This window comes from Triturus cristatus, chromosome 12 (assembly GCF_964204655.1).
Source record: "Triturus cristatus chromosome 12, aTriCri1.1, whole genome shotgun sequence".
Classification (NCBI taxonomy): domain Eukaryota; kingdom Metazoa; phylum Chordata; class Amphibia; order Caudata; family Salamandridae; genus Triturus; species Triturus cristatus.
Window position 1 is genome coordinate 99,701,638 of NC_140595.1, and position 21,773 is coordinate 99,723,410.

Genomic DNA, 21,773 nt, shown 5'->3' on the forward strand with positions numbered 1-21,773 from the left:
TTACAGAGAGATTCGGAGCTCCTGGATTGGAATTCTCTGTCGAGTTTGACCGGAGGAACACTTACCAGATTTAAATATTATCAGCTCTCGGGGTGGTGGGCCACCGTCCCATGGAATATTAACATCCCAAACCCAAAGTTTGATCTGGTCAATAAAAAGGGCAGATGGCCAAAAGAACTTTCCTACTGGTATTGGGCCTTGATAGAGGTGGAGGATGTAACCGAGCCTGAACTCCAAAAGCTGTGGGGCAATGTTATGGGTACAGGCGTTAATCTGCGAGATCTGTGGGTGGACTCTTTTGCAATGCTTTATACGGTGGTTAAGTCTGCCCCCTTAAAAAGAAATCACCTTTTTACATTGTATAGAGTATACATCTCACCTAAAAAATTAGTCAAAATAACTAGTTTAGATTACTATTGCCCGAGATGCAAATTGTTAGCCGCAGACGATTTGCACATGTTTGTAGAGTGCCCAATGTTAACAAATTATTGGCTTAAAGTACAAGGCTTCCTGGCTGAGGTTCTAGGCAGACAATTAGTAGTAAATACTAGGATGATCGTGTTTGGAGTAACATCGCACGCTGAACAGAATGATCTGGCTTCTAAATTTATCTTTTATGTCATCATCCTAGCACGACGAGAAATATGTAAAGCCTGGAAGAGTGAAAATGCCCCAAACTTTGCAGACTGTCTGAAATACCTTATATATATAAGTGAATTTGATATGGCCTGTGATAGTACCAGCCAAGATAAGATCTGGGCGGCCCTTGTGGCATGGCGGAACAGATGAGCATATTCCAATGATTTCACCTGGGCACTGTTGGTTCTTTGCCTTCAAAACATTGGGTCCAATGGCCTGAATGAAATGGAGTGGAATAAGAAAACAGTTGCTACTAGAGGGGTACTTCCTTCCCATCTCTCCTCAGACCCCTAAACATCGAGATTGGAATAACGCGGGAAGAGGAGAGGGGGCGGGTTTCTCCATCTAGAATGCCCACCTTGGTATATGAGGAATAAAAAAAAAAAAAAAAAAAAACTGCTTAGGCAAATATCAGTATGCACATTCACAATTCAATACCATGAAATTGCTTAAAATAAACCAAAACCGTGAATAATCCACAGTGCATCTTGAAAGATTGTGCATGAATCAATATACAATCCATCCATACAAGTAACCGAATTTATAGCTTTTCCAATAACAAACGCAAAGACACACTTTTATTCTAGAAATATATGTACAAATCAGGCGAGCCCTTAAATATTAAATACAGAACAAAAAAAAGGTTAATTCCGGGAAAAAGTTCTTGCATTTAAAGTCCGAGAACGGAGACCAAAACAGAGGCCAGGATTTGAAATTGTCTGAAGTGGGAGCATATACATTGTAAAAATAATTGGCCAGAAGGGACCTTTGAGTGAAGCAATTCATTTGAAGCGTTCCAGACGAATTCCGTTAATCTAAAACAGAAACGCACACAGTGTAAACACAAAGACACCTGGGAAATCCTCTGTGGGTGTAGGTAATTCAGATCCAACTGGAATTCCGGAGATATTAAAACACACACACATAAAAGGAACAGACACAATGTAAATACACACACAGACTGAAGAGAAATACACTTCTGGAAAAAGAGCACAGCTAAAATCTCCATCGCCCCTAGAGAAACATACATAGTTCTGGGACATCCGCTTCTCAAAAACGCGTGGAAATAAAAAAAAAACAGGCCCTGAAACACACGTGTACTTTTTGAACCACAAACTCACCTGTTAAATACACATGGGAACGGGACACCAAAACACACCTGGGGCACAGACACACACCTGGGAGAGACAGACTGGAAAAGCACTCCTGCAACCCACCCCTCCCCACTCCCTCCACTCTCTGGGAAACACACCTGGGGAGCACAGGAAACCATCTGTTCCTCTCAAACACAGGCCGGAAGCCTCTGTTCAGCTCTTTAAAGTGCTTTCGTCCTGATTGGCAAGGACTTGTTTAGAGGTGAGCCAATCATGTTCTTGGGAAAGGCACATGTTGAAGATGTGGACACAGCTCCAAGAATTAGCAAAGTGCTTTACGAAGAACACTTATATTGTAGCAAGATAATCTTGAATAAAGTTAACACAGAACTTTATTGTTTAAGGGGGTTCAGAAATGAGTGTGTGATGGGTGCCATGCCATTGCGTCTGGACAAGGCACCCTGCTGCACTTCTAGATATGTATTTATGGAATATACAATGTTACATCGTGGTCTTCACACCGCGATACCTTCACAACGCAGGCATTACAACGCAAGTCATTACAACGACTTGCGCTGGAGGGCGCTGGACGTAGGAATAGTATGATTTACTAGTCCACCTCCAGCCTACGTTACAGTAGGGAAGGTGTTGGAATAGTAAATCATACTATTGCTTAACTTAGAGCGCCATCCAGTGCAAGTCATTGTAATGACTTGCGTTGTAATGCCCGCGTTGTAAAGGTATTGCAGTGTGAAGACCGCGATGTAACCGATGTTTCCCGAATTTATGTCACATATATTAAAGTGTGACACAGGGAGACAATGCAATTTGTCTAAATCATACATTATTCTATACACAAGTCCTGAAGTCAGGATCAGAATCCGTGTTTTCCACTTTTCCGAAGTCCTTCACCCGCTCCACTGCAGTTGTGTCCCGCCTGCCGTTCTCTCTAAGGCCTGTCAGTGTTGATCTTAGGAGACAGTGAGCACCCTCAGAGAGGGGTAAGAGATGACAGCTTGTCTCCCACTGAGCAGCACCCACAATATTTATTCAACCTTTAGGAGCCATTAGGGGCTGACCCGGGCTATTGGGAAAACATAGACCCTGTCCGTCAAACTGACAATCTGTCTGCTCTGTTTCGAGTAGGGTGGACCACCATGGTTCCGACTGCAGTGCGCCGATGGCGCCACCGATGGGAACTCTACAGCGAAGGCTCAACAGAGTTGCGGACATCGATGTTGGCGCATCAGGCCATCCACCCTTACTTAGATCGGACGGTCTGAGTTATTTTTTTCAATTTTAGACTGCTAAGGAAACGCTGGTATATCCGAATAGAAAAAAATGACAAATTACTCACATACCCTGATGAAACATTTCAATGTCATTAGGTTTTTGTTTTTCAAAAACAATCTTCCGCTTTGGCAGCTGGTTTTGGGAAAAACAAAAACGTTTGTTGATTGGGCGCCTGAAACAATGCGACAACTAGGCATAATTTCTGTGCGTTCAGAGGCGCCACCATGGCAGTGTCTCCACTGTAGACGCAGATCTCCTCAGGACCAGCGGGCAGGACAGGATCTACATAAGGTAGCGGTGGCCCAGCCTTTGGGTGCAGTGGTGATTTCCTCAGCCACTCTGACGAATGACGCGGCCATGCTCTAAATGAAGCCCCCTGACTTGCATAGAACATACAATCTCAGTTCACTGTAGGAACTGCTGCGATTAAGGGGATTGTCGGTGGTGCCCTTTCATAAATATAGTTGTAGGGTTTTGAGCAGAGGATGTTATGGAATGACCCGGTTTTTCATCTACTCCTTTGCAGGGTTTTTAGGTGGCCAGAGAATTATTTATTCCAGCACAAACAGCTCTTCTGGTTTCCTAAAGAGTCCTGTTGTGTTTAGGGTGGGGCCAGCCGTTCTGCAGGTTTGTGACCCTATCCGACATGTTCCACATCTGTACCAGCTGTTGTGTGTAGAGTGTTGGACCCAGCCTTGACATGTTTTTGTTTGAATCCACCCAGCTGCTCTGCAAGGAACTTGGCTAGTAAATATGTTCTTTAGCAGTAGGGGCTGCTCTTCAGGGCGCCGGCCTGAACTAGCCCTCTTGAGTTCTGGGTTGTTGCACTAGTTACTGATTGTTGCCTAGCCCAGGAATGCTGTGTTTTGGCACAAGATGTCCTGCAGGGTTTGTTGCTAAGCCAAGGTTTGTTGTGGCTTGGTACCAGCTGATCTGTAGAGACTGTGCCCTGTCCAGGCATGTTGCAGGCTGGTACCAGCTTCTCGGCAGGCTTGTCGTGGCTTGGTACCAGCTGATCTGAACAGGCTGTGCTCTGTCCAGGCTTGTTGTGGCTTGGTCCAGCTGATCTGTAGAGACTGTGCCCTGTCCAGGTATGTTGCGGGTTGGTAGCAGCTTCTCTGCAGCCATGTGGCTTGGTACCAGCTGATCTGTGAGGATGTGCCCTGTCCAGACATGTTGTGGTTAGGTACCATGGGCTCTGCAGGGTTTGTTTCTAAGCCAAGGCTTGTTGTGGCTTGGGCCGTGCCCTGTCCAGGCATGTGGCGGGCTCGTACCAGCTTCTCTACATGCTTGTTGTGGCTTGATACCAGCTGATCTGTAGAAGATGTGCCTTGTCCAGGCATGTTGCGAGTGGAGTTGGGTACCAGGGGCTCTGCAAGGTTTGTTGCTAAGCCAAGGCTTGTTGTGGCTTGGTACTATTTGATCTGTAGTGGCTGTGCTCTGTCCAGCATGCTGTGGCTTGATACCAGCTGATCTGAAGAGGCTGTGCCCTGTCCAGGCATGGTGTGGTTTGGTACCAGGGGCTTTGCCGGGTTTGTTGCTAAGCCAAGGCTTTTTGTGTCTTGGTACAATCTGTAGAGGCCATGCTCTGTCCAGCATGCTGTGGCTTGCTTGATACCGGTGCCTCTCCAGGCTTTGATGCCCAGTTCAGACATGCTGTGGCTTGGCGCAAGTTACTCTACAGATTTTGTTGCCAGCCCAGGATTGTCGTGGCTGGGTTGCAGCTGCTCGGTAGACCCTGTGTCAGCCCAAGCATGCTGTTGGTTGGTACCAGCCCTTCCGCAGGGTGGTGGCTCAGTCCAGGCATGTTGTCACTTTGTAGTTTTACTCAGTACGCAGTGCAGGTATGCTGTGGCTTGATATCAGCTCGCCTGTAGGTGGGTGATGCAGTACAGGTATGCTGTGGCTTGATATCAGCTCGCCTGTAGGTGGGTGACGCAGTGCAGGTATGCTGTGGCTTGATATCAGCTCGCCTGTAGGTGGGTGACGCAGTGCAGGTATGCTGTGGCTTGATATCAGCTCGCCTGTAGGTGGGTGATGCAGTGCAGGTATGCTGTGGCTTGATATCAGCTCGCCTGTAGGTGGGTGATGCAGTACAGGTATGCTGTGGCTTGATATCAGCTCGCCTGTAGGTGGGTGACGCAGTGCAGGTATGCTGTGGCTTGATATCAGCTCGCCTGTAGGTGGGTGATGCAGTACAGGTATGCTGTGGCTTGATATCAGCTCGCCTGTAGGTGGGTGATGCAGTACAGGTATGCTGTGGCTTGATATCAGCTTCCCTGTAGGTGGGTGATGCATACAGGTATGCTGTGGCTTGATATCAGCTCCCCTGTGGGTGGGTGATGCAGTACAGGTATGCTGTGGCTTGATATCAGCTCGCCTGTAGGTGGGTGACGCAGTGCAGGTATGCTGTGGCTTGATATCAGCTCGCCTGTAGGTGGGTGATGCAGTACAGGTATGCTGTGGCTTGATATCAGCTCGCCTGTAGGTGGGTGATGCAGTACAGGTATGCTGTGGCTTGATATCAGCTCCCCTGTAGGTGGGTGATGCAGTACAGGTATGCTGTGGCTTGATATCAACTCCCCTGTAGGTGGGTGATGCATACAGGTATGCTGTGGCTTGATATCAGCTCCCCTGTGGGTGGGTGATGCAGTACAGGTATGCTGTGGCTTGATATCAGCTCCCCTGTAGGTGGGCGATGCAGTACAGGTGTGCTGTTGCTTGGTATCAGCTCCACTGCATGTGGGTGACACAGTACAGGTATTCTGTGGCTTGGTATCAGCTGCCAAAGGCATGCAGGGATTTGATAGCCGCTCTCTACAGGCTTCGTTGCCTAGCCCGGGCATGCCTGCTCTTGGTAAGAAACCGCAGAGGCTGTGGCCATGTCCATGCATACCGTGGTTGGGTATTAACTACGCGGGGGATGTGGCCCAGGACAGGTGTAATGTGGCCTGGTACCGATGGCTCTGTGTGGACGGTGACCCAGCCAAGGCTTGATGTTGCTGGATGTGAACTGCTATGAGGTGGATCTGGCCCAGTCCAGGCATGACGTGTCTTTGTATAGCTCCTCCACGTCCAGAGTGGCCCAGTCCAGGCATAGAAACAAACAAAAAAGGACCCTTTTAATTAAATTCAGAGAAAAAGTATGTTTTGCAAACCGGCTAAAACTACGGTCAGATCGTAATGATACAAGAATGGCGTTTCTAAGCTGAAAGGCAATACATAAGCAATTAAAACCACATCATGGTTGCACCATTATGTGATATAAGGAATCATAAGCGAGAAAACACATATAGATACAATTTAAATATTTCGAAATATTTATATCTTTCATAAAAAACATAGGATTAATTTAAAACATTAAAAGACAATTGAGGATCCGGACTGATAGGATTCTAATACACACAATATCGACCTCTTAAAAACATTTCATAGACACATTTCAATGCAATCAATGTAAACCAATACACGTAAATTTGTCCGTATGGCAGCACCGCTGTTTGGCGTCAATTTGTACATGAATTGACGCCAAACAGCGGTGCTGCCATACGGACGGTTGCTTTAATCATACCTATTGAAACGGTAGTATGTGAGCCGGAGTCCATTGTTGTTAACCGGCAATGCAGACAATAACAGTCTTTGCAGCATACTACGGTCGTTTGGGAGAATCAGCTGCATTTGTCTGGGGAACGTCACTTATTGTGGGGATTCTTGACAATTTGGGAATTTAAAATTGATTTTACTATAATTCACCCTTCAAAAGAAGTAATTGATACCCTTCTATAAAGGACACCTAGAAACAAGAGATTCAACAGCTTCGGGTCCAGTAATAAACGTGTGAATATTCTACATCAAAATTTAAATCCACGAGGAGGAGCCTAGCGCTTGACCAAGATGGCCGCGTGAGCCCGGAGCTCCCGCTACCCTCGCGCCCTCCGGCACTTATCCTGTCCTAAATCCTGAATTTCATGCACGGAATCTTGCGGATGAGTCACAACTGGGGCGACTGACGCTGTCCGGGCGAGGATCGCCCACCGGGGACCGAAGTTGTGCGTGGCGGAAGACTGCGGCCTACCTCCGAAGGATGCCAGGGGCTTGCGTTGGCAGGATGCCCGGCCACTAATTGAACAACAGCGGCCCTAGGAGGTGTGAACTGACGGACGGATGCCGCTGCACTTTCGCTTTCGCTTTCTCGCCCTTTGTTTGCTCTGGCTTGGGAGCGCTTCACGCATATCCTCCTCTGACTGGAGGACCTCCATTCGGTCCTGATTGACTGTGGTAGTCCTATTTGACCCTGTTGCCTCTAGCTGCATGAGGGACGGCCTTTGGCACTTGATTGTCCTGCTGTTCGGGATGTCGACCAAATCGGAGGCGGACAGGTCGAAGTCTAAGACTACTTGGCGGGGAGGCTATACCCAATCCAACAATATGGATTGTTATGCCCAGCAGAAGGGGTCGCCCGGTGGATCAGGACAGTCGCTGGAAGCGCAGAAGGCCGATTCACCCCCTGCCTCGGAGCTATCGCTGCAGGATATCAAAGGGGCGATAGATGGGATGCAATCTTCGATTGGGCGACAGTTTGAGACCCTGGCGCACAAGGTGGACATGATTCTGATCGATGTCAACTTGATTCGTGCAGACCTGGGCAAAACCAACGAGCGGGTCAAGTCCCTGGACCTCAAGACCACTGGTCTAGCGGACGATGTCTCGGAACTTCAGGCTGAGGTTCGTAAGTTGCGAACCGCGAGTGCCCTCTCCGCCCGCTGGCTCGAGGACTTCGAAGGTCGGGCCCGGCGCAATAATGTGCGCCTTATTGGGGTCCCGGAAACCTCAGAGGATGTCTCTGTGGACTTACTCGTCGAGGATTTGGTGGTGAATCATCTCGCGCCTAAAGGCCTCAGCAAGTTCTTTGCGGTGGAGCGGGCTCACCGAGTGCCTGGAGGACGGCCTAAGGTGGGAGCCCCCCCGAGACCGATTGTAGCCCGGATCTTTAATTTTCGGGATCGAGACGCTATCCTGCAAGCATCGAGGGTGACAGGCCCGGTCCCTTTTCAGAACGCCTCTGTGAGTTTTTATCCTGACTTCACCCAGATGGTGCAGAAACAGAGGCAGAGTTTCCTGGGGGTGAAGCGGCGGCTCAGGGATATGGACCTGAAGTATGCCATGCTTTTCCCCGCCAGGTTACGTGTGGTGTATGAGGACCGGACTTTCTTCTTCGAATCACCGGACATGGCAGGGGACTGGTTGGATGCGCTCCCTCGGAGGCGGCCCGGCCGGGACAGCGTGGACGGAGCGGAAGGCGATCGTGATGGACAGAAGTGATATCTCCGGTGTTGGCACGTACTGACTCAGCCCCGGACAGTGACTCGCACCTTCCTGCAGTAATGAGAGGGCGGCGGGGGGAAGATAGGAGCTCTTTCCTCCCTTGGGGTACTTTTTGTAGATTTGTTTTTGATAGGGCGACAGGCACACTGCAAGTTGGGGGGGCTTTGTCAGCTGACGCAGGGGTGCAGGGAGGGGGGGGGGGATTTGGGATGTTGGGGTTGTTGTTGGGGGGTGTGTTTCTTTTCTTGCAAGGCGTAGCAATTGTTGTCAGCATTGTCCGATCATGGTTCTCCGGGGGGGGGTGGAGGTCTCTTTGTGTTCGGGGATAGGGGCTTAAGCATAATCAGCTGGAATGTTAATGGCTTAGGGGACCGTATTAAACGGGGGATAGTCCTGCAATTCTTGAAACGGACCTCGCCAGATGTGGTCCTCCTGCAGGAGACCCATCTTATAGGGAGTACGTGTTATGCACTCAACAGAAAGGGCTATAAATTCATTGCTCACTCGGGGTTCTCCTCGGGCTCCAGGGGTGCGGGCATACTTGTTAGAGCTTCCCTACCATTCGAGGTTGATTCCACCATTGCTGATGATAGGGGGCGCTTTGTGGCTGTGGCGGGGAGGTGGGAGGGCAGAACGTTGGTATTGGTTTCTGTTTATGTCCCTCCTGCCCTGCAGGCCTCCACGTTTGCTGATCTGGGCAAGGTCTTGTTGGAACTCCCCGAAGATACGCTGGTGGTGGGAGGAGACTTCAATGCGGTTGGTTCTGGAATGCTTGATAGGTGTCCGCCCAGGGACACCGGGGTGCTCAGAAGTGGCTTCCTGATTTTATAGACCCTTTTGGTCTGGTAGACTGTTGGAGGCTACGGCACTCCACTCAGAGACAATATACCTTCCATTCCGGGGCCCACGGGAGTCTCTCCCGGATTGATTACTTGCTCACTCTGGCTGCGCACGCCTCCTTGGTATCTGAGGCTAGGCACCTGGCCCGGGGCATTTCTGATCATTCACCGGTGTGGGTCCGCTTGAATATTGGGCGGGGGGCAGGGTGGCTCCCATAAACCCCTGGTATTTTCGTGACCCCAAGCTGCGCAGTGCGTTGCTGAAGTCAGTTGACCGTTATTTTCAAGAGAATCAGGGTTCAGTCGAATCGGCGGTGTCCTTGTGGGAAGCTTTTAAGACTGTGTTGAGAGGGGAGGCCCTTTCCCTGGTAGTGGCTGCCAAGCGGCGGAGAGATGCAGAGGTGACGCAAGTAGAGGACGAGATAGCGGCCTTGGAAGTGGCCTTGGAAGAGGATGTTACACCGGCCACACTGCATAATTTGAGTCTGAAGCAACGGGAATATAGGGATCTGGTGACGAACGCTGCTCAGACCCTTCATAGGGAACAGCAGGGTCGACTGTATGATGTCGGCGATAAGGCCGGGAAATTGCTGGCGTGGCTGGACAAAAAAGAGCGTGTCAATCGAGTGGTGCCGGAGTTGTCTACGGATGGGGGAGAGGTTGTTACTGACCCTGACGGTATAGTTCAGTGTTTCTCGGACCATTTTCGCACGGTATACACCTCGGTCTCGGACAGGCCGACTGAGGATTCGTGTGACCTGTTGCGGGATATCGCTTTGCCCTGCCTTTCTGCCATTGATAGGGATGACCTCGATGGTGATATAACTGTCGACGAAGTGGCTGGTGCCATCCGCGCGTTGCGCTCCGGTAAGGCCTCGGGCCCAAATGGTTTGCCGGTTGAGCTGTATAAGCTTCATCCGGATAAGTTGGCTCCTCACCTGCGCGCCATGTTCGTGGAGGCGCGGGTGAATGGGTTTCTTCCGCTCGACCAGTGGCTGGCGACGATCGTGGTAATCCATAAAGATGGTAAGCCCCGTGACAAGTGTGGCTCCTATCGGCCGATATCACTTCTCAATGCCGAGCCGAAAATCCTTGCTAAGCTCCTTGCTAACCGCCTGGTCCGGGTGCTTGGCGACTTGATCCACCCGGATCAGTCGGGCTTTATCCCGCACCGTAACACTGCACTGAATCTTCGACGCCTTCATGGTGTGATTGCCAGGACGGGCACGATGCGGGAGCCGGCTGTGGTGGCGTCCCTCGATGCCACGATGGCCTTTGATACGGTGGAGTGGGCGTACCTGTGGGCTGTGCTAGCCAAGTTCGGCTTTGGGCCTGGATTTGTGGGCTGGGTGAGGTTGCTCTATGAGGGACCTCTCGCCAGCGTCGTGGTGAACGGGCGGGCGTCGGCACCGTTTGAGCTCGGGAGAGGCACCCGGCAGGGTTGTCCCCTGTCGCCGTTATTGTTCGCTCTTGCTCTTGAGCCGCTGGCGGCGTGGATACGATGGCACCCGGACATACGTGGGATTCGCTGGTCGCCTGACCACGAAGACCGTATTTCACTTTACGCCGACGACATTCTGCTATACCTCGCCTCGCCTAAGAAATCTCTGATTGTGGTTTGTGACGTCTTGACTTCTTTTGGTAGAAACTCTGGTCTTGTCATTAATTGGGGGAAGTCCTACTTGTATGTCCTGTGTGGTGATGTCCCGCCTGTCCCGCGCAACTGCCCGCTCCAGATAGCCCAGCAGGGCTTTTTGTATTTGGGGATCTATATTTCCATCGATCCCATCTTGCGGTACGAGAAGAACTTGCTCCCTCCCTTGACGCGTCTGCGGCGGGACGTGGCGGGCTGGCGGCGGTTGCCGCTTTCCCTCCTTGGCCGTGCCGCTCTGTTCAAGATGATGTCTCTTCCCCGTTTCCTCTATGCCCTGCAGAATACTCTTGACTGGGTCCCGGCCAGTTACTTCCGCGAGGTTGAAAGCCACCAGCGCGCGCTATTGTGGGAAGGGCGTCCGCGTATAGCGATTGCTAAGTTGACGCTTCCGTGGTACGACGGGGGTATTGCGCTTCCGGACATCCGACGTTATTATTGGGCCACCCAGTTGAGTGCGATTAACCATGGTGTATATGGTCCGGCGCTGAGCCCTGGTTTCGCCATGGACCGATGGTTGCTACGTGGGGGTAACTACTCCAGAGCGCTGTATTCGAAGTCGTCAGACTTAACCCTAACGGGGCCCACTAGGGTTGCTGTGCATGTATGGAAGGTTGCGACGGATTCGCTGGGTTGGAAGGGTAAGCTTACCCTCGCCACCCCTCTATTTGACTCCGATATTCTGGGTAAGCTTTGGCACACAAAAGGGTTTGAGAAATGGGACCTGATCGGCATATCCAGGGTTGGAGATCTCTTGGTTAAGGGTAGGATAAAATCATTCGAGGAGCTGCAGCAGGAGTATGAGCTGGGGAGCAAGGAGTTCTTCCGATACGCTCAAGTGTTCCACGCCTTGCGGTCAGTTCTTGTAGACGGGGAGAAGGTGCCCGAGTCCTCCCCGTTGGAGGACCGGATCCTGGATGGCCATATGCCAGAGAGTACGATCTCGCTCATTTATAAGAAACTTATTAATGTTCGGGCAGATCTTCTCCTAGGGTTACGTGCTCAATGGACCAGGGATGGACTTGAACTAGATGACGAGGACTGGCAGTACGCAGTTTCCTCTCCCAAAGAGGTCGCGATCCCCGCGCGCCTGCGGTTGGTGCAGCTTAAAATACTCCATAGGGTCTACGTGACGGGGCCCAGGCTGGTCCATATGGGTTTCTCTGAGGAGGGCTTATGTAAGAGAGGCTGTGGTATGGTGGGCACCTTCCTACATATTATTTGGGAATGCGGTGCGATTATGGAGTTTTGGAGGCGCATTCACGAGGTGATGGGGGAGGTGACGGGCATCGTCATGCAGCCTGAGGCGCGGTGTTGTCTTCTGAATGTTTGGGGTCCTACTGACCACGACGCGTCACAGACTCAGTGGGTGACCCTGGGTAACATGATTGCCAAGCGCGACATTGCTCGTCTGTGGGGCGCTACTGGGCCTCCTACATTGACAGCATGGATGGAAAACATGGATTGGAGCATGTTTAGGGAGAAGACAGTGTATTGTGCTCGAGGGCGCCCTCGGAAATGGCATTCTGTATGGGGGCGCTGGAACCAGTACAGAGGGGGCATATGCCTGCCCCCGGACCCGGATCCGCCCGAGGAGCAGCTTTCCCCTTAGCTTTCTTTCCGGCTTTGAACTTCTTGCTGATATGTGTATGTTTTCTTGAGTCTCTGACTTCCCCTCCCTTCCCTTACTACAGACCTGTGCCTGTTAGACGAAATGGGGCTCGCCTCCCCTGATGAGAACCCCTTCTGGTGCTTACGGTACTCATCGCCTTGCTTGTGTTTAGGTTTGGATTTGTGTTTATTTAAAACAGAACCTTCGATTCTTCTGTCATTGGAATGTTGACGCTAGCATATGTTGTGTTTTTAAAGCTGCCGTACCTCCGGGTTGTCGGCTGAATAGCTGTGTCAATGATTTTACAGAATAAAGGTTTTTAAAAAAAAAAACAAAAAAAAAAAAAAAATTTAAATCCACGGTTGCTTATCCTTTGGAGAAGTTTTATATATTCTCTGACCATTGAGAAAAAGAGATTCTCTGTACAAGGAGTTGGACCATAATTATCGTACCCCACATTTTAATAAGTGTTGCTTTTATATGATTGATTGCTCGTCCTGAAGAAGGTGATGAACATTTTATCTTTCACCGAAACGCCGCGTCCACAGTTCTTTTCCATAATTTCTTGTATCAATTCTTAAATTGTTTCAACATACTTGTGTTTCTCTTTTCTTAAGAAATAAACACACTATATATAACATTTCTAATATTTACGTGTAGTGGTTTACATTGATTGCATTGAAACATGTCTATGAAACGTTTTTTAAGAGGTCTATATTGTGTGTATTAGAATCCTATCGGACCGGATCCTCAATTGTCATTTAATGTTTTAAATTAATCTTATGTTTTTTAGGAGAAAACATTAAATATTTTGAAATATTCAAATTGTATCTATATGTGTTTTCTCGTTTATGATTCCTTATATCACATAATGGTGCAACCATGATGTGGTTTTAATTGCTTATTTATTGCCTTTCAGCTTAGAAACACCATTCTTGTATCATTACTATCTGACCGTAGTTTTTGTCATTTTGCAAAACATACTTTTTCTCTGAATTTAGTGAAAAGGGTCCTTTTTTGTTTGTTTCCTTGATACATACCCTGTCCCTTTTCCTTGTATTAGGGTAAATCCTTCGTGAGTTTCTTATTTCAAGTCCAGGCGTGATGTGTCTTTGTATAGCTCCTCCACGTTGGGAGGGACCAGTCCAGACGTGATGTGTCTTTGTATAGCTCCTCCACGTTGGGAGGGACCAGTCGAGGCGTGATGTGTCTTTGTATAGCTCCTCCACGCTGGGAGGGACCAGTCCAGGCGTGATGTGTCTTTGTATAGCTCCTCCATGTTGGGAGGGACCAGTCCAGGCATGATGTGTCTTTGTATAGCTCCTCCACGTTGGGAGGGACCAGTCCAGGCGTGATGTGTCTTTGTATAGCTCCTTCACGTCGGGAGTGACCCAGTCCAGGCGTGATGTGTCTTTGTATAGCTCCTCCATGTTGGAAGGGACCAGTCCAGGCGTGATGTGTCTTTGTATAGCTCCTCCACGTTGGGAGGAACCAGTCCAGGCGTGATGTGTTTTTGTATAGCTCCTTCACGTCGGGAGTGACCCAGTCCAGGCGTGATGTATCTTTGTATAGCTCCTCCACGTTGGGAGGGACCAGTCCAGGCGTGATGTGTTTTTGTGTGGCTCCTTCACGTCGGGAGTGACCCAGTCCAGGCATGATGTGTCTTTGTATAGCTCCTCCACATTGGGAGTAGCCCAGTCCAGGTATGCGGTGGCATGGTACCAACTCCTCTCCAGGGGTGTACCCCAGAGCTGGAATTCTCTGGCTTGGTAGAAGCCCTCTGAGGAATTTGTTGCCCAGGCATGCCTCTTCTAGGCCAGTCGATCCGCGGAGGCTGTGCCCAGTCCAGGCATGGTGTGGATAGGTCCCAGCTGTTCTTCAGTTTGTGGCACTCTGTCATGGTATGCTCTGACTTGATGCCCTTGGTTCTGGTGGGTTTGTACACCAAACCTGACATGTTCTGAATCTGTGCCATCTTGACTGAGTTTTGGACCTGCCGTGGCAGAGCGTTCGCTGCTTTTCAGGGAATGTGACTATGTAAAAGTGTGTTCTTTTCAAGGCCCAGGATCTCTCTAGAGTATAGCCTGGATCAATGTCTCTGTATAGTGTGGTCCAAGCTGTAGTGCAGGGTTCTGAGCCCTGTCCTGCCATGTTCAGATCTAAGCCAGTTTCTCTGCACATGTTTAGTCTTGGACCTTACATGTTTCGGGTCAGGATAGGCTGCACAGTAGAGACAATACGCTCCGGAACCAGTATAGCCATCTATTAAAGGAAAGAGGTCCTCATAGGCTTCTGTGCTTGACATATGCAAAGATATATACAATTTCCATCGTATACCAGTATCTGTGTTTTTGACTCCCAATATAACCTTGATATTGACACAATTGTTTACTCTGATGAGCGGACCGGTGTTCTTCAAATGATTGCTATTTTAAAGCCTTCTTTTTTTAAGCTGGTCCAGTGTTTGCGTTGATCATTAACCTGAGTGTAAGTTCTATGTGCGCTCTGCTCTCCTCTGGGCTAGAGTTCATGAGGCGCTTTGTGGCCGTTGGCACTTGAAGGAGTCCCTGCTCTCCAGACCCCCCTTGTTCGAGTCAAAGAAAGTTTGACTCAACGCAAATATCAAAAGGAACCAAGGGAAAATCTGCCCACCATTGCCAAGCCTTCCTTTTCCACCATTGGAAGTCAGGCAGAGGATGGAGCCATAGTGTTCGAAGGAAGGGGTGTGGTGAAGTTTTATATCTAGTGCAGTACCTTTGACTCTCCAGAAGCTGGCGCTGTCTGCAACACTAAATGTTCCAAGGAGTGGACATTCTCTGATACTTCTTTATGGGAGTTTTTAAGTTAGCCCTCAAGCATTTTCTGTTGCTTACTCTGCCCTCATCCAGTTTCTGCCTCAGCGTGGCAGTTCCCTGAAACATTACTCTCAGAAGCAGGTTATTACAGGTGATTGTACGTATAGGCAAACAGTGACCTATCTATTGCCCAGATTCGCTCTTGAATGCAACTACAAGCCCGCTGAGACCCGATTGGAGCACATCTTCAAGCCTCGCGAATGACACTAAACCTACTGCTTATTTGCAACAACACAAATCAACACTCCCAAACATGCGCAGCAAACTGAGTCTCTACCTGCTGGACCAACCATCATTTATAAGTCGATGGAAAAAAACATACACATTGTTAAAGCATACACTCCCAATCATTACCAAGATGTCTCCCATACACCCAGCAGCAGCTCTGTGGCCCAGTCAAGGCATTGACTGCCATAGAGCGGATGTGGTCCAGTCCTGGTGTGGCTATGTATCAGCTGTTCTTAAGGGTTTGTGACACTTTGTTGTAGCATGCTCCTGCATGATGCCACCAGTTCTGCTGGATTTGTGCAACAGACCTGACATCTATTGAATCGGTACCATCTTCACAGAGTTGTGGACCTGTCCTGGCAGGTTCTACGCTGCTCTGCATGGATAGTGACTACCTAATGGTATGTTCTTTTTTAGCCCCAGCGGCTCTGTAGGGTCTGGTCTTGACCAGTGATGATGACATGTTTCGGTTGGTCGACATATCCTCGAAGGGTTAGTAAACCAATCTTATCACAATATGGCGTAGTACAAGCTGCAGTGCAGGGTCCTGTCCTTCCATGCGTAAATCGAAGGCCGCTCTTTTTCAGGTCTTCTGTCTCGGTCTTTATAAGTTTTATGTCTGGATAGGCTGCAGCATGGAGACAATGCACACCATATCCTGTCGCTGTTGCTTAAAGGAAGGAGGTTCTCAAACACTTCAGTGCTTGACATATACAAATATTGTTGTTGTATTCAATGAAGCGTTGTTACTGTCTGCCCTTATACCACACTGTTTTCGACTTTGCAGCCCAAGATAACCCATGGCGGTCACCCAAGACTTCCCCATGATGAATGGACCAGTGTTCTTAGAATGTTTGCCATTTTGAATACTTACTTTACTGAAGCTTGTCCAGCGCTTGTGTTCACAATTAACATGAATGTAAATTCTATGTGTGCTTTCACTCTCCATGGCCTTGGCTCATCGGGCGGTTTGTGGCTTGAGGCACGTTAAGAAAGAGTTGCTGTTCTCCAGGCCAGATCCAACTTCTTTGACTGAAAGAGAGCTTTACTCACAAGTCAGTCACTTCCGAGGTACTTACTTCAGAAGTAACCAATGCCACAGGGAAATGAGGTCCGAATCCACCCACAGCCAAGCTTTCGTCTTCTACCATTTAAAAGGTCAGGCCGACTGTGGAGCCATCTTGACAAGGGGGTGAAGTTTTACATCTGAATCTACCAGAAATGGTCGCTAAATGTTCTCAGGAAGTGTGTGTTCTCTGATGCACAACTAAGAGACTCACGGGTTATAAGCAACACGCCCAACAATCCATTCACCTGGATACCCTCACAGGCAATAAGCAACGCGCCCAACAATCCAGCACCTGGATACCCTCACAGGTGATAAGCAACGCGCCCAGCAATCCAGCACATGGATACCCTCACGGGTCCTAAGCTGCGCCCATCAACCCAGCACTGGATACCCTCACGGGTGATAAGCAACGCGCCCAACAATCCAGCACATGGATACCCTCATGGGTGATAAGCTGCGCCCATCAACCCAGCACCTGGATACCCTCACGGGTGATAAGCCACACCCAGCACCTGGATACCCTCACAGGTGATAAGTTATGCCCAGCACCTGGATACCCTCACGGGTGATATGTCGTGCCCAGCACCAGGATACCCTCACAGGTGATCAGTCGTGCCCAGCACCTGGATACCCTCACAGGTGATAAGCCGCACTTTACAAGTACTCATTTTAACTAGCCCCCACCCCTTCACATATATTAGCCGCTGTCTGCTCTCACCCAGTTACTACCTCAACTTGGCTATTCCCTAAAACGTGAGGCCCTGAAGCAGGTTGTAAGAGTAATGGTACCTATACACAAACTTCCAGCCTATCTCTCACTCACCTTCTCACATAAATGATGCCGCAGGCCCACTGCAACACTACTGGTGCATACCTTTGAGCCTCACGCAGGACACCAAACATACTACTGATTGGGTCCAACACAAACCAGTGCTCCACCATCCATGCATGGCAATCTAAGATGCCACTTTCTCGCCCACCCAGAAGAACCTTGAAACCCTGGTCATGGTGTAGAAGGCACTAGCATATGCACGTACAATACAGTCCATTCTACTTAACTCCACCCGAAATAACTTACTAACTGAATAGCTTGTGACTACATAAGCTGGAAAAAGAGACTCAAAAAGCAATCAATATCAATAAATCTCAGATTCCCTCCACCCACTTAGCGCCTTGAGACCCTCACAGATGAGTAGTTGCACTTTATAAGATTACTGATTGATCGATCTTCTATACATAATATTGCCTTACAAATATGTTGAGTTGTTTCTAAGACTGCTATGAAGCACTTACCCCCACAAAAATAGGAATTGAAGTTGATCAAATTCTAGAAAAAGCAGAAAGTGTTTTTGGCTGGATTTAGGTATTTAAAGCAGGTCAACATTTTCTTTGGGAGATATTTATGTACGTTAAATAGTTTGGCATTCGATGTTTCTGAGTCCATGTTTTTACAGGCACGTGTTTTTTCTGTCTGTTTTCACATGGACCCCTGCTGCACGGAATTTGCCAATGTTAACACTGCTCTCCTCAATTACAGTCAGCAGAAAATCCCTAGCTTGTGCAATTGCAGCTCCATGGTTTTTTCTGTTCGCTTTGCCCTTGGATAGTTTTTGTCTAGTGATTGCTGGTAGCTAATCTCTAATCTATGTGCTAACTAGAGGTCACTGTAGACTACACTCACACCAGTTTAATGTACTTTCCCTGTTAAATCTGCCATCCTGATGCCAGCTTTTACCTTACCTCACGCCCAGTTATTTCCCCCAGGTGTATGTTCTCACATAATTACGCCTTGGCAGCTAGTCCCAGGCAAAATGTCCATTTTGCGGGTTTATTCTCATGTAATTCCGGAAAAATGTGTATGCTTGTAAAGAGAAATTCCTCAGATTATGCCATTAATCTGTGTTGCATACCTAGAGGCCAGTTGAGGAAAACATTAGATTGAGTGCGAAGGAAAAACGCAAGCAGAGTTTTGAGTGACAGCTGTTCGCAGCGCCTTTGATATATTTTTTTTTTTTTTTAAATCATGAAATGGGGCCTCGTGTCCAAAAATGGATATATGTGATTGCGCTAAAATTCTAACGCTTGCAGCATGCGCTATTATGCGTAATAAAATCGCGTAAATTACGCACACCCTTATTCGCAACCTGCATCCTCCTGCTCTGGTCTGTGTGGAGACAGGGTGGATACCTGCGCCAGCCTTGGTCCTTAGATGGCAGTTCCCAGGTCTGGTTCTTCAGATCTTAGGCCAGTCTCCTGGGACGTCTCGATCTGTTCCAAGTAAGGACGGGCTGGCCCTCGGCCACCGACCAGAGTTGCGCCCCCCACCCCACCTCCCAGCCCCCTCCCTGCCGGACGAGATGACAGACCTGGGCCCTGTGGATAAACGAGCACATGTGGCGGCTGGAATCCATATCTGGAGGAACACCAGAGCGCAGCCACAGCTGATTATTTCTGAATAAATATTATTTTTATTGAGGCTGGAACATGTGGGCCTGGGAGAGGGGGGTCCCATCCCAGGGCGGGCTACAAGTCCGCTACGATTTATTGGGTGCGAGGGGAGATGTGTGTGAGTCAGTGGAAGGGAAAGTTTGGAGGTGGGGTGCAAGGGAGTAAAACAAACACACAGAAGGCGAGAGAGAAGGAAGCATAGAGAGGAGGGAGAGAGATGGGGAGGGCTGGTGGGAAAGGAGGGGGTGGGAGATAGATGTTGCAGCCTAGCACCTAGATAAGAGGTCTCCAGCTGTTTCTGGTCTGTGCATTCAGTGGAAGGTGCTTGCAGTTTATGAGTGATATGGGTCTATAGGGCCCCGGGAGTCTAGGAGGCTTGTCCTTCTTTTTGAAGATCACAATATTGGCGGCGTCCCAAGACGGTGGAGCGTTCCCGTGCTGGGCCGCTATGAAAGTAGCCAACATATCTTCCTTTATAATAGAAAAAACGATCCACTATATCTCCAATGGAAGTTTATCAGGCCCAGTCGCTTTCCCTGGCGCTAAACCATACAATGCTGTCTAAAGTTCCAACATAGTAATGGGGGCTTCTAATGCTTCTCGTTCTACTAGCCCGAGCTCAGTTAAGTCGAGATTCTGTAAAAACCTCACTATATTATCATACTCGACTGGATCTTGAGTATATAACTCCTTATAATAAGAATGGAATACATCCAGTATTCCTGCCGTAGTCTCAACTGTGCCACCTTTACCATCTTCAAGAATTGCTATCCGCTGGGCGGCTTGTCTACCACGCATTCACTGGGCTAAACATCGACCAGTTGCTTCCCCATATTCATATCTTTCTGCCTTATATGTTTTAAATTGAATGGCAATTTCCTGACTCCACACCCCATTGATCTTGGCCTTACAGCGTGCAGTCTTAATTTGTGCTTCTTGGCTATCAACTTTAGCACTGACCGCTTGTATGAGTTCCTGCTCAGCTTTCTTTAGGTCCTCAAGCAAACCAAGCATTCTAACCTTCTGTCGTCTCTGCTTAGCCCATCCATAGCTGAGTGTTTCCCCCCCCTTAAACCAGCTTTCAATGTGTCCCAGACTATTGGTAGGGTAGCGGACCCTCTGTTGCTCTCCATAAACAGTGTAACCCAAGTTCGAATGTGTTGAGTAAATTCCTCATCTCGTAGAAGTTTTTTATTAAATGTAAAGGATCGCTGCTCCCTTGAAAGACTAAAGCTAGCGAGATCCAAAATCACAGGTCCATGATCCGATGTAACACGAGGCCATACCTGCATCTTTGCACCAGCGGTCATCGACCGAGGTAAAAAGATATAGTCTAGCAGAACAAATTTATTGTGTGGGGATGAATAATATGTGTACCCTGGATTGCCATGGTTCACAGCAGTCCATCCATCAACAAGACCATGATTCTGCAAGAGCTGTTGTAGCGCCCTAAATACCTTGGGCTTACGCCCAGTATACTTTACAAAATAAGGATCCCAAGTCTGTCCATCACCATGTATATTGAAGTCTCCGGATAATATCAATGGGGTCCCCCAAAGTGCTAGCTCAAGATTAAAAAACTCCAGAGTCTCAACCTCATCCAGATTTGAACCATATACTGTACAGAGCACGATCTTGGTGCCCCCTAGGATACACTCGGTAATGGCCCACCTCCCCAGATTATCCACCTTCTCTCTACCCGTGCCTGCCATCCCACGGGCCAGAATCGCTACCCCCCTATTCATAGTAGACTGTCTGGAAGTTGCTAACAGATTGAAGCCCAACTCGGATACTATCCTACGGTTGGACCAGGGGACATGCGTCTCTTGCAAGCAAAGAATATCTGGATTTATGAGCCGAAGATCTGCTATGACACGTTTCCTTTTAAGGATATTATTCAACCTGCAAACATTAAATGTACATATACGCAGCCTCCTATCTTTCATTACTATGTGAAAATCTTATGGCCATCAATATATAAAAATATGTCCCATCATTCCTATCGTTCCTACAACACATACAATGTACTGAGTTTTTCCCCTTTAAGAAGTACCCACCTGACCCCTTACCCCCATGTGACCCTCTACACCCCCCCCACCACCACCCAAATGAGCCCCCCCACCCCCCAAAACCCTCCCCCATCATAGAGGCTTTATGGCCGATCGCCCTGTGATGCTCGGTGAATAGCCCACTTAGTGCTGACCCTTCCCATATCCTTTTTTAAGATATGCAACAGAGAGAGAAAGAAAAAAAAAAAAGGCAAATAAGAGAAATGTTCAATGCCACATTAGTACATTAATACAATCTACACCTTGTATATTTTCCTATTCTAAAATTTTTGCAACTCAGCTGGTGCAGGTTATACCCCCATTGGTATCTAGATATCAGCATGGCTTATTGCCCGGTAGGAGTGCTGTTAATCATTTACATAGGGTGATAGCGCTATTAGATTATGCTACTTTACAGCAAAAGCAGATAGGCTTAATTTTCTTAGACGCTGAGAAAGTGTTTGACCGCGTATCGTGGTCATTTCTTTGGGATACAATGCAAAAGATGGGGTTTGGATCTCGTTTTTTGCAAGCGCTTCAAATCATGTATAAACGTCCACGGGCTAAAATCTGTACAATGGGGACGGAGTCAGCTTTTGTATATATAACTAGGGGAACCCGGCAGGGATGCCCCTGTTCGCCGTTACTTTTTGCTATTTATATAAACCCATT

The 21,773-nt window shown here is 48.6% G+C and overlaps 1 protein-coding gene across 2 annotated transcripts in view; it reads right to left on the minus strand.

The window, feature by feature from the left end:
* ADAMTSL4 (ADAMTS like 4) overlaps window positions 1-21,773 on the minus strand; it is a 264,753-nt gene that overhangs the window by 91,240 nt on the left and 151,740 nt on the right. The gene's annotated exons all lie outside the window — the stretch shown is intronic.